The sequence below is a fragment of the Peromyscus leucopus genome, chromosome 4, assembly GCF_004664715.2.
Source record: "Peromyscus leucopus breed LL Stock chromosome 4, UCI_PerLeu_2.1, whole genome shotgun sequence".
In the NCBI taxonomy this organism is placed as follows: domain Eukaryota; kingdom Metazoa; phylum Chordata; class Mammalia; order Rodentia; family Cricetidae; genus Peromyscus; species Peromyscus leucopus.
Window position 1 is genome coordinate 3,326,221 of NC_051066.1, and position 12,932 is coordinate 3,339,152.

General features: G+C 49.8%; 1 protein-coding gene across 5 annotated transcripts in view; it reads left to right on the forward strand.

The window, feature by feature from the left end:
* Ttll11 (tubulin tyrosine ligase like 11) overlaps positions 1 to 12,932 on the forward strand; it is a 231,506-nt gene that overhangs the window by 194,953 nt on the left and 23,621 nt on the right. The gene's annotated exons all lie outside the window — the stretch shown is intronic.

The window sequence follows — 12,932 nt, forward strand, 5'->3', positions numbered from 1 at the left end:
GGTCTGAGCAGGAATGCAGGCCTGTCTACGCACCAACACGTAAAAAGGCCATTGGAGCCTAGGCTACCACAACTACTCCAATGGAGGAGAACAAAATGGGCAAGGAGATGGGGCTGTGGTAAACACCACACCAAAGACTGCAGCTGTGGTGGCCATGCTTTGATCTTTGTTTTCTTTTTTTTTTTTCTTTCTTTTTTTTTAAAGATTTATTTATTTATTATGTATGCAGAGGAGGGCACCAGATCTCATTACAGATGGTTGTGAACCACCATGTGGTTGCTGGGAATTGAACTCAGGACCTCTGGAAGAGCAGTCGGTGCTCTTAACCTCTGAGCCATCTCTCCAGCCCTGATCTTTGTTTTCTTTTTGATTCTCCTGCTAGGAGAATCAACCTCTGAGTGGGCAAGGTTCCCATCTCTGTCCTCTGAGTAGTCTAATAACCATAACTGACATTTGTGCAGTTCATCACAAAACTGCAAAGATTCTCTCGTTAAGTGTCCCGTGACCCAGCACAGAAGGTGTTAGGAGCCTCGTTTCACAAACAGTAAACTGTAACTCTAGTGACGGAAGTTGTGCTGTGACCGTGATCCGGGTACACACGGGCACCATCCTCCCCTGCCCCCCCTCCCCCCCCCCCGCCCGCACCCCACCTCAAACACACAGAGGCCACACCTACCAGGGCGTCTTGCTCCTCCTGTGAGTGGTGGAGGGGATGTGAAGTCAGAAGCTACAAGATCTGGATGAGAAGTGGCTATGCCGTCTCTTGCCAACATCAGCCCCAAAGCCATGTCGCCTCCTGCTCTGGAGTTCCTCATCTGTATATGTATGTGTTTTCTGAATGGCCCTGAAGGCTCACACATCAGTGGCTACTAACGCCTTTGGGGTCACTGCCAACCATTCCAGGTGGTTAACCTTATCAGTGGGTTCCTTCCTGTCTTACTGCTGGGGGAGACTCTCAGGAGAGGCTGTGTGGCCACCGTTGACAGCTGGGGCAAATCTGCCCCGGTGTGGGCTAGAAATGCCAACCAGGAGGACACAGCCAACCCAGCCTGCAAAGCGCTGGCACTCAGAAATCATTTGAGGTGAGCTTCACGGTTGATGGTGACGCCACCTCACACCACTTGTTGGCTCTCGTCTCTGTGCTGAGCACTGCCACACGCTTTACATGGGTGGCACCGGCTACAACCGGAGACAGGTCTGACTGTGTCCATTGTACAGAGGAGGAAATTGAGTCTCAGAGGCATGAATGATAAAGTAATACTCAACCATAAGCCCACTTGGGCTTCCTGTCTGGGTCACTTCTTCCTACCCATTGTTGGCGTAGTGGTAAGATGGCCAGACTGCTTGCTGCCGGCTTAATTCAAAAGCCAACGTCAGGGAATGCTAGCAGTCATTGAATCAACAAGGTGAGCAAGCGAGCGAGCGAGCGAGCGAGCGAGCGAGCGAGCGTACATCTTCAGCTGACAGGGCCTTCCAGCCTCCCCGGCATGAGAGGAGGAGGGCACACCTGCAGGGGGACATGGAGGCAGGTTAATTATCATTTCGAGGACCAAGCATGCCCCGTGTGACAGTTGAGCTGTGACACTTTTTGCTGACATCCTCAGAAAGGGAAGAAGTGCTTGGTCGGCGAGCTGAAAGCCGGGTGTCATCGCGGGATCCTGTGGAGGGGGCCCGATGAGCGGGTGGGGGTGGCAATGGAATTATTAAATATTGAAATTGATCAGGAGTCTCAGCAGGAAGCTATTTATCATGTTCTATTGCTTCCAACCAGCATGGCCATCTGGCCCATTGTTCATCCCGAATAGCTTTGCATGTTTTGTTTGCTCCTAAAATTGCTCCCTGCAAGCAGAATCCACAGGGGGCAGGGCGGGGGGGGGGGTGGGCTGTCCACAGTATCAGCTCTGCAAAGGGTTTCTGGGGTCTGCCAGGGTCTCTCTACTTTGCTGACCAAGCCAAGAAAACAAGAAATATTCTTCTATTTACGGTAGCTGAAGCTTGGATTGGGCTCCCCGGGACTTCTGCATCCCCCTGTGCCCGAAGGGTGTAGGGCACTAACTATAGGTCTTGGGGGACATTAAGACTTCACACAGGCATTTATTGTGGTTTATTCTCGTAGCTTTGGTATGCGAGATCACACCTCATTTTGCAGTTGAGGATCCTGAGGTCCTAAGAGTAGAAAAGACTTGTTTACAGCCTCATAGGCAATTAGTGGCAAGGCAAGATTTGAACGCAGGCCTCAGCTGCCTGGCCCCAGGTACGTCTCTAATCTAGAAGCACACCAGGAAGTGTCTGTCCCTGTACAACTGCGGAGGAGACTGGGTTTGTGTGGCAGGACTCAGGTGACGCAGAGGCAGGGAGCTGTGCTCAAAATGACACTGTGTGTCAGAGAGCTGGGAGAGACAGTTGTGAGGACCCCAGGACAGAGACATGACGGGTAATTAAGATGATGGGCGTGCTAATTAGCTGGATATGATGTCACGTGTGCTCACGTGGACTGAACATCCATGAATACATGTAAATATTATATATCAACAACATTTTCTTTCGAAGAGTCACTTTACCAGCACAGGACCCACAGGGACATAACTAGGGTGTGTAGGTTGTGGTGTCCTGTACAAGCTCCCACCTCCCCTCCCCTTGTCTTTGGACTGAATTTTCCTGTTTCCGTTGTTGCTGAAAGGAAATGTCAGCGGCCGGGGGCCTAGGAAGTGGGTTGGGTATTAAGTCAGGAACGAAAGCCATTCTGTGCCGGTGGGGATGGAGACCCTGTTATCCCAGCCACTGGTGCCTCCTTCGAGACCTTCCCCTCACCCCACCCCAACTCTCAGCAGGAAAGAGCATCTAAAGCCAGCTGCCTTACAAGGACCATTCAAGACACTCCAGAGAACAGCAGAAATCTGTGCCTGGGTGTGCTTCTTGCTTTTGGCATGAAGCAGCAGAAATACCAGGGAGGGAGGGAGGGAGGGAGGGAGTCCTTCTGTCCCCCCTTCCTCCCTCAGTCTCTCCCTTCCTTCTCCCTCCCTCCTTCTCTCCCTCCTTCCCATCTGTCCATCTCTTCTGTTCCCTCCTCTTCCCTTCCTGGTGTGGAGCCTGGGGATCTTCAGCCCTCCACTCCAGTTCTATGCTGGCCAGTGTGTTTGCGTATGTCTGTGTCTGTCTGTGTCTGTGTCTCTGTCTGTCTGTGTGTCCCAGCTAGTATTTAAATAAGTTGACAAACTGAAATTAAGGTCACCACATACTCAAAACAGGGAGCTCTGAGTGGGAAAGGCACAGCCCATGGAAGCGGTGGCCTCGTTGGCAGGGTCTTGCTTCCCACTTCTGAATGCCCAGTGTGATAGATACACCAGCCCAGCTGCACAGGCTTGCCGTCCACCCAGCAGCAGCTGCGGCAAAGCGCCGCCGTGGGACCCTCCCTTTCCCCAGAACCCGCCCAGACCTAATGAGTGTCCTCAAGAGAAAGCATAACCCAGCCGCCGCGTCACAGTTCACAAGTGAGCGTGTGAACAAAGGCAGCCTATGTTTGGGGACTTTCTACCGACATGAGGAGAAAACTAGTGCTGGAAACATGGGTTAGGAAGAAGTCAAAGTAGTCAGAAAAAGCACTCACGCCAAGAGTTGTAGTGGCCCTCGAGCCATCCTCTCCAGCAGCCTTGGTCCTGACGTGGGCTTTGTTTCCCGGTGGGCCTCTGGTGTGTGGAAGCGGCTTCCGCAGCATCCTTGGGTACTGCGTCACTTCCACCATGTCCATGCCCGACCTGCTCTTCCTGAGCCTGTGTAATAGGTGTTAGCACCTGTGTGGGGTGTGCCTTGTGTCTGGGGGGGGTGGTATGTGCACACGTGTGAATGTGGAGAGCAAAGGACAGCTTCAGCTCTCGTTCCTCAGTAGCATGCACCTTGATTTTCAAAATGGGGCCTCTCATTTGCCTGGATCTCACTAAGTAGACTAGGCTAGCTGGTGGGGGCAGGGGAGCGGGGGAGGGGGCGGGGGCAGGTATCCACCAGTCTCCTCCCCCCAGCACTGGGATTGCAGGTGTGTGCCACCACACCTGGGAGGGTCTCCGTTTGTTTGTTTGTTTGTTTGAGATCATGCTCCCAAAGCAAGCATCTTACCGACTAAGCTCTCACTCCAGCCCTGGAATTAGATATTTTTAGTAATGGAATGAGCACCCAGAAGACTTCACCCAAAACAAAAGCTAGACCTTCACGGTAACAGCCTCTCACATGTGGCTCCCCACCTTGGCCTGTTCCCCTCCTCCCCCACGAGGAGCCCTTGTCTGTACCCTGGATAATCTGTCAAGCCTGCTCAGGAGCTTGGGGGAACTTAACAAATGCATCCCACTCTCCAGCACCCCAGTGGAACTGTCATATTTTTTCCCAAAATTAAGAATTTTCATTTCCATCCTTAGAATTTCTAGCAGAACACAAGTCTAAATGAGGGTGTTATCAGCAAAACTGGAATGCCACAGCCCTCTCCTGGGCTGAAACCAAATGAGGAAACCAGTCTGTGGGCAGAGATGCAGTGATTTCACATAAATCGCACTCACAACTTATCCAAGACTTTGCTCTCTGCTCCTGCCAGATGCTATCAGCCCATCTCTGTGTGAGAGATGAGGACCGAATCCCGATTAGGCAATAAACCTGTCCTTGTTGCTGGTGCCACAGTCACCTGTATGGGGGCACTTGGTCACAGCAGCAGGCATCACCCCCAAACAGTCGACATTTGGGGGCTCTGGATCATCTGTTTTCTTTGCAGCTAGGTGTTTTCCTGTTTGAGAAGGGAGCTGGGCCAGGTCTGGCAGCATACACCTGAAATCCCAACACTTGAGAGGCCAAGGCTGGCAGAAGCTGGCCGGTGCTATCCAGGGAAACCAGTCTCAACAAAACATTAAAAAAAAAAAAAAAAAAAAAAAAAAAAAGCAAGCAAAGGGGGACTTAAAGGTCCTTCTCAGGACTCAGAGAGGAAAAGCTAAGAATGCATAGTTTACTATCTGATTATACTAGGGACCTTTCCACCAAACAAACGCTTCATCTCCCTTCTGAGTCCCTGAGCTACCTGTCCCTCCTCAGGCAGTCCTGGCTCTGAGTGGCTTTCTTTTTCCTTTTTAAGATGTATTTATTTTATGTGTATCAATGTTTTGTCTGAGTATATGTATGTTTACCATGTGTGTGCCTGGTCTTTGCAGAGGTCAGAAGAGGGAGTTAGATCCCCTGAAACTGGAAAGAGTTACAGATAATTGTAAACTACCATGTAGGTGCTGGGAACTAAACCCAGGTCCTCCGCAAGAGCAGCAAGTGCTCTTAATCCGTGAGCCTTCTCTCCAGCCCTAGTCTGGACTCCAGACACAAATGGGGGTCCATCCACCCTGTGCTTGATAACTTGCCAGCTAGATGGTCCTGAGCAAGCTGCCTGACTCCCCCCAAGGCCCCCTGCCCATCATCTGCAAAGTGAGCGTGATCCTGGTGTTTGCCTCCAAAAGCCGTGGGGAGTGGAGCTGCCAGTGGTGTCTGCCGCTGTGCTCAGAAAGCTAACCTGCTGCCATGGTGATTCAGCACGCCTACCAGGACCCTTTCCAAGGCATCTGCTCCTTTCAGGTCTCTGTGAGTCTTGGGGAGTGGGTAGGAAGAAAGATTTCCTCCAGTGTGGTCAGAAGGGTGGGCTTCTTCAGCGCCTGACTGTCCAGGCCTCTCACTACATTCAGCTCAGACAAGGAAGTCATGAACCTGCCTGGCTCCCCGCCTTAGGACACAGCGTGCACCAGCTCATTCTGAATCATCTTTCAACTCCGAACTACCACCAACTCCTCATGGCAGGATCACCATTCCATTTCTGGGGAGGGGGAGTACTCCCTCACTCTAGGCAGAGTGCCAGCCACCTCAGAGTTCTTCACTAGGGGCCTTGCCTCTCCCACAGATCCCCTCTCCTCATGGCCAAAGCCAGGGCCTTCCTCCGGACTGTTCGCAGTCCCAGGTTGGGCTGGAACCTTCTCATCTGTTCCACTCACAGCCAGTGCTATATAGTGCGGTAGCTGCTGTCAGGTTCAACCAACCAGCCACCGCCGGGGTTCTCCTGTCCTGCAGAAGCCTACTGTTGTGCCTGGTGCGTGGTTGATGCTCCACACACAGGCACCGGGTGGACCAGACCCCACCAGCCAGCTCATCTTGTGGGCGTCTGCAGCTCCCTGCCGTCTCTCACCAAATTTCCTCAGTCGACTTATGCAAATCATGTAACGCCTGTACTTTCTTCAGCTGGAACATGCTCCTACTGAAACGTGTTTAGCTGATGATGTACTGAAATATTTAAAAGTATTTTTACTTGGAATGCTTAGCAAGACCTCCCTTATGCATATACATGGCTGCCCTACCCCTAGGCCTGAATCATGCAGCACCTCCCCGTCCACTTCTTCAGTTTTGAAGTTATCTCAAAGTCAGATGGGTCTCTCTGGATGGAAGCCCTATACACTTACAAAATAGCCAAATTATTTTTAATAAAAGTAAGTGGGCCAGCAGAATGCCAGGCTTGTCTTCCTCCACCCAGATGTGGGTCTTCAAGGCCTGCAGGACACCGGAGACACTGTGATGTGCCCTCACCTCGCCTGGGGTGCCACTCTGTGAGGAATGCTGTGACTCTCTGGACTTCCTAATCCTCGGTCACCTAAGCAAAGGAGAACATTACATTTACATCCCAGAACCAGGCCGGAGAGGAAGCCGGCTGCTTCCTGACACCTCGCTGTGCCTTGCACTCGCTGATTTATGGTTCCCGTATCGTGTGGGAACTGCCACAGCAGCAGTGTTCAGTGTCATGAGCAGGTGGCAGGGACTGTCGGGGAGCTCTCCTCTGGGGGCCTCAGCAGCCTGAGACAGGGCCTCTGACACCCACCTTGGGTTCGTGGTATCAAGACTCCAATGTGGCTCCTTTGTCCTTTTCTGATGTGGGTGTGCTTTGTAGATAACAAGATGGATTCCTAGCTGTCGGCTAGGGGCTCCCATCCCCAGACGGCCCCATCTTCTTCAGTCCTATTTCCAGAGAAGGAAACTAAAGTTCCAAGAGGTCGAGAGTAAAGAGACCACTCACCGGGGCCACTGAGGGCAGAGACCACTCACAGGGGCCACTGAGGGCAGAGACCACTCACCGGGGCCACTGAGGGCAGAGACCACTCACAGGGGCCACTGAGGGCAGAGACCACTCACGCAGGCCACTGAGGGCAGAGACCACTCACAGGGGCCACTGAGGGCAGAGACCACTCACAGGGGCCACTGAGGGCAGAGACCACTCACAGGGGCCACTGAGGACAGAGACCACTCACGCAGGCCACTGAGGGCAGAGACCACTCACAGGGCCACTGAGGGCAGAGACCACTCACAGGGGCCACTGAGGGCAGAGACCACTCACCGGGGCCACTGAGGGCAGAGACCACTCACAGGGGCCACTGAGGGCAGAGACCACTCACCGGGGCCACTGAGGGCAGAGACCACTCACCGGGGCCACTGAGGGCAGAGACCACTCACAGGGGCCACTGAGGGCAGAGACCACTCACGCAGGCCACTGAGGGCAGAGACCACTCACAGGGGCCACTGAGGGCAGAGACCACTCACAGGGGCCACTGAGGGCAGAGACCACTCACAGGGGCCACTGAGGGCAGAGACCACTCACAGGGGCCACTGAGGGCAGAGGCCACTCACAGGGGCCACTGAGGGCAGAGGCCACTCACAGGGGCCCTTGAGGACAGAGACCACTCACAGGGGCCACTGAGGGCAGAGACCACTCACGCAGGCCACCGAGAACTACAAGGAAGCAGCCTGAGTTCGGTTCCCAGACCGAGAGACATGAGCACCCTTCCAGCCCGGTCCTCACAGGATGCCAGTGCAGGAGCTGAGAGAGCAACAAGTCTGGCCTCTGGTGGTGCACAGTGCAGTGGTGACGGTGACATGTGCAGGAAGCGCTGCAACTATGAGGGTCCCTTCCTCGCACCCCCGTCTGTCACTCGCAGGCCCAGAGGAGCCCGTGGAATGTGGGCACTGGTGGAACTGGGACAAAAACGCACACGGAGTGTCCAGCCGTGCCGTGGGCCGGGATTCCTCTTCCTGCTCAGAGTTGGAGGAGGACCAGACAGCTGCGGTGCCACCTCCAGCCACTCGCGGCGGCTCTTAGACCCCTGGGCCTCCTAACGCCAGCCAATCGCGGCGGCTCTTAGACCCCTGGGCCTCCTAAAGCCAGCCAATCGCGGCGGCTCTTAGACCCCTGGGCCTCCTAACCAAAGCTGCTGCTGCAGACTACATCCTAACCTGACCACAGGTGAGGAGCACAAATGGGAGCCAGAGGCTCTACACGCCCAGAGCAGAAGCACAGACGCCCCTTTCCTCATACAGTCACCCCAGACACAACCACCAGTGAGCAAGTACTAGTCTACAGTAAAGTCCATGCGTTACTCTTTGTATTGCACATTCTAGGGGTTTTTAAAAATTATTTTTATTGTTATATTCTTAATTCTTATTTTTTTAAATTTTATGTGTATGGGTATTTTGTCTACATGTATGTCTATGCACCACTTGTGAGCCTGGTCCCCATGGAGGCCAGAAGAGACTATCAGATGCCCTAGAACTGGAGTTATGGATGGTGGTGAGCTGCCGTGTGGGTGCTCGGAACGGAACCCAGGTCCTCTGGAAGAACAGCCAGTGCTCTTAACCTCTGAGCCATCTCTCCAGCCTCAAAGAAATGAGTTTAAATTACAGGGAAGCTTTGCTGCCCCAAGCCTCTCTGTGTCCTAGTCACCCCCTATACACACACACACACACATGCACGCACGCACGCACGCACGCACGCACGCACGCACGCCCTTGACTGTAGTTCTGCCTTTTTCACAGTGCTATTACTGTTGAGATCACAGTATGCCTAGCCTTTCAGACTGACTCTTCCACCCATCAGTATGCCTTTAAGATCCTCTATGTCTTTCTATTCCTTGATAGTTCATTTTCTTTAAATCTCTGAATAACCATCCATTAAATGGGCATAATCACAATTTGTGAACAGATTTACTTTTTAAAGGGTATCTTGATTGCTTCACAGTTTGGGAATGAGGAATGAATTAACTATAAATATTCATGTGCAGGTTTCGTGTGGACATAAGTTTTCACACGGATAGACAAATACCCATCAATGTAGCTGTTGGACCATATGGTTGTGATGATTAATTCTAGGGGTCAGCTGACTGGTCTAAGGAACGCCTCGCCGCGGGAGCTGGTAAAGCATTGATTATGGATGCGGCTGTGAGGTGTTTTCAGAGGAGACTAGCTTGTGAGTCCGCTGCGGACTCAGTGGAAGGTCCACCCTCACCGTGAGCAGGTCCACCTTCTTCTGAGGACCCAGAGGAACAAAATGGGGAGGGCCTGGCAGGATGACTCAGCAGATAAAGTGGCGGCTGCCTGATGACCTGAGCTCAGCCCCAGGGACCCAAGTGGTAGGAGAAAACCTACCTACAAGTTGTCCTCTGACCTCCGTTCCCATGATGGCATGCATGTGCCCCCACACACGTGATTAATTAATTGTAATGTTTTAAAGGCAGGGGGAACTCTCTCCCTTTGCTTCTCACTCTCTTAGGCATCAGAGCTCCAGCCTCTCTGGGTTTTGAACTCCTGGCCTTACACTAGTTTACTCCACATGTTCTCAGGCCCTCTGGTTCTGAGGCCTTTAAACATAAAGTGAGCCACATTACCTGGACCCAGGGCCTCCAGCTTTCAGACAGTCGATGTGGGACGCCTTTGCCCCCGTCATCACATGACCAATGTCCCTAATAAGTCCCTCTCACCTGTCTAGATTAGTCTATTATCTGTTACCCATCTGTCTGTCTGTCTGTCTAAGGACCTCCTTCCCTGCATCCTGTTGGTTCTCTCTGGAGAATCCTGATGAATCCATATGAGGCTGTTTTAGTCTTATACCAGCTGCCTGTCTTCCAAAGTGGCAGTGCCATTTCGTGTGCCCACCTGGTATTCTACATCATTGTCGAACTTAGAATAGTCAGAGAACGTTTTCCTTTTGCTTGACCTTGTTAGTGGATATGCAGCAGTACATACCTCACTGTTTTAATTTGAGATTCAGTTACATCTTTAATATTGACCATATTTCCATATGCTTCTTTGCCATATATATATGGCAAAAAATATGTATATATACACATACATATTCCTAGGGGAGGCATCTGTTCAGATCTTTGGTCCCTTTTCTAAAATTTGAACTATTTTCTTATTGTTGCACTTTAAGAGCACGTTGTGGCTGCAGTTTCTCATCACACATAGTTTGTGGATGTTTTCCAGTCTATTGTCTCTTACCTTTAGCCTCCCTCATGTTGGAGTTTGAACCTATGGTCTTGTACATACTGGGCAAGTATTCATCTGTTCATCTGTCCCCAGTACCACTTTAAAATAATATGCCTACCAGGATTGGAGCTTTTCATCTTAATAAAGCTCAACTTTCTTTTTTTCTCTTTCATAGATTTTGCTCTTGAAGTTGTTGCAAAAATTTCAGAGACAAACAAAGTTACCTAGATTTTTTTCACTTCTCTGGGAAGGGACATATTGTTATTTGAAAATGGACTTATTAGCTAAATGTGTTGTAAACCAGGCTAGTGATTAATTTAAAATTTTAAAAAAGACAGATGAGGCCGGGCGTTGGTGGCGCACGCCTTTAATCCCAGCACTCGGGAGGCAGAGCCAGGCGGATCTCTGTGAGTTCGAGGCCAGCCTGGTCTCCAAAGTGAGTTCCAGGAAAGGTGCAAAGCTACACAGAGAAACCCTGTCTCAAAATAAATAAATAAATAAATAAATAAATAAATAAATAAATAAATAAATAAATAAATAAAATAAAAATAAAAAGACAGATGTCACACACCTCTGGTCCAGTCTCTTTAAAAAGAAAGAGGAGGAAGAAAGGGAGGAAGAGAAGGGGGAGAAAGAGGAGGAAGAGGAGAGGAAGGAAGAGGAGGAAGAGGGGAGGAAGAAGAGGAAAAGTAGGAGAATAAATGGTGTGCTAAAAGGAGAGAGAAAAATCTCCATATAAAATGATCTGTTTCAAACCAAAGGAGGCAGATTTCAAGATTTCAAAAGAGAAGAAAGATCATAGGAAATAAATAGAAAGCACTTCCAACCATAAGAGATATTAATCCAATTATAACAGCCATAACTCTAATGTGAAAACCTCAAATATGTCAATTAAATTGCAGAACCTGTTGAGAAGATTAAAAAAAAATCAAGTTAGGTGTAATGCCACACTCCTTTAGTCCCAGCACTTGGGAGGCAGAGGCAAGAGGATCTCTGTGAGTTCCAGAAGAGCCAGAGCTACATAGTGAGACCCTGTCTAAAAAAAATAAAAAAGAAGTAAATAGAATTCAAAAATAAAAATATACAAACAATACTCGATTTTATGAAAAACCCATTTAAACCTTAAAAACACCAGTAGCTCAGGAAAGCGACTGAAGTCAGACATATCATGCTCACACAACCCAAATCTGAGATGGAGTAGTGTTGTCAGTTCTGGACAAAGCAGACTCCAGAACAAGGGAATTGCCAGAGATAATTGGGTGGTAAGCAAGGGGAGTGGGTTTTCCAGCCACCTGAAGTGTTTATCATGAGTGCACCTGACGGCTGTGAAGAGTAAACCTCAGCATCCCCACGGGCCAGGATACAGGTGCCCCAAACAGTACGTCCTCGGGGCTATTTGTTTAAAATGCTTCATGCAGTTCAGACTGGCATCCACATCCTTCTCCATCCTCATGGAATAGTCTCCAAAACCAAGTGCGTGCTAAGCTGTAAAACATCCATTAACATTTTTAAAAATTTTATTTTTTGCAAGACTGGGGGTTGCTTCCTACGTCCTCTGCACTGCTGAGCTGCATTCCCACCATTTCCTTTCCGTTTGTTCTGTTCAGACAGACTCTCCTCACACTGCCCAGAGTGGCCTTGAAGCCTCCCTGCAGCTGGGATTACAGGCCTCCACCTTCAGGGATGGCCACCTTAAGAAAGCTGGGAATTAAATAAACTGTTTTCAGACCACAAGAGACTTAAGCTAAAGCAAGAACAAAGATAGCTGGGAAGTCCCTTGGGTGCTGAATAGCACACGTCTAAACAATCTGAGTTCCTCCCATGTTCTAGAAGATTCTAATGTGACTTAGCATCGTTTCTGTTTTAAACATCTGGGATAATTCACCAGTAAGCCCTCTGGGGCTTGGTGCTTTAGGGGAAGCTCTGAATTATTTATTGAATTTCTCTAATAGATAATAGGCTCATCAAATTATGGGTTTTCCTTATGTAAATTTCGGTAAATTGTATCTTTGAAGGAACTGGTCTCTTTCATTTAAATGACCAAATTCACAGGCAAAGATGTCCTCATGATACTCCATTGTTACCCCAGTACTGTCCCCCGAGTCGGGAGGAACAGTTCTGATGCAATTATTAGGACTCAGATTTCTGATTCTAGTAATGTGTGATTAGTAGTTAACGATCTCCTTTCTCTCCTCGGTTAGGCTGGCTAGAGGTTTATCAATTTCATTGATTTTTACTCCAAGGATAAGCTTCTGGTTTATTGATTTTTCTCTATCGATTTCCTGTCTAATTTTCATTGATTTCTTTTCTGATTTTTACCATTTCTTTTACCATTTTGAATCTTCTCTTTTTCCTGATTCCTGAAATAAAAACTTTCTTTCCCAAGACAAGGTTTCTATGTAACCCTGAGTGGCTTGGAACTCGCTCTGTAGACCAGGCTAGCCCCAAACTCACAGAGATTCATGTGCCTCTGCTTCCTGAGTGCTGGGACTAAAGGCAAGCACCACCACACCAGCCTGAAAGCTTTTTTTTTTTTTCCCGGTGGCGGGTGGGTTTGAGACAAGGTTTCTCTGTGTAGCCCTGGCTGTCCTGGAACTCACTCTGTAGACCAGACTGGTCTC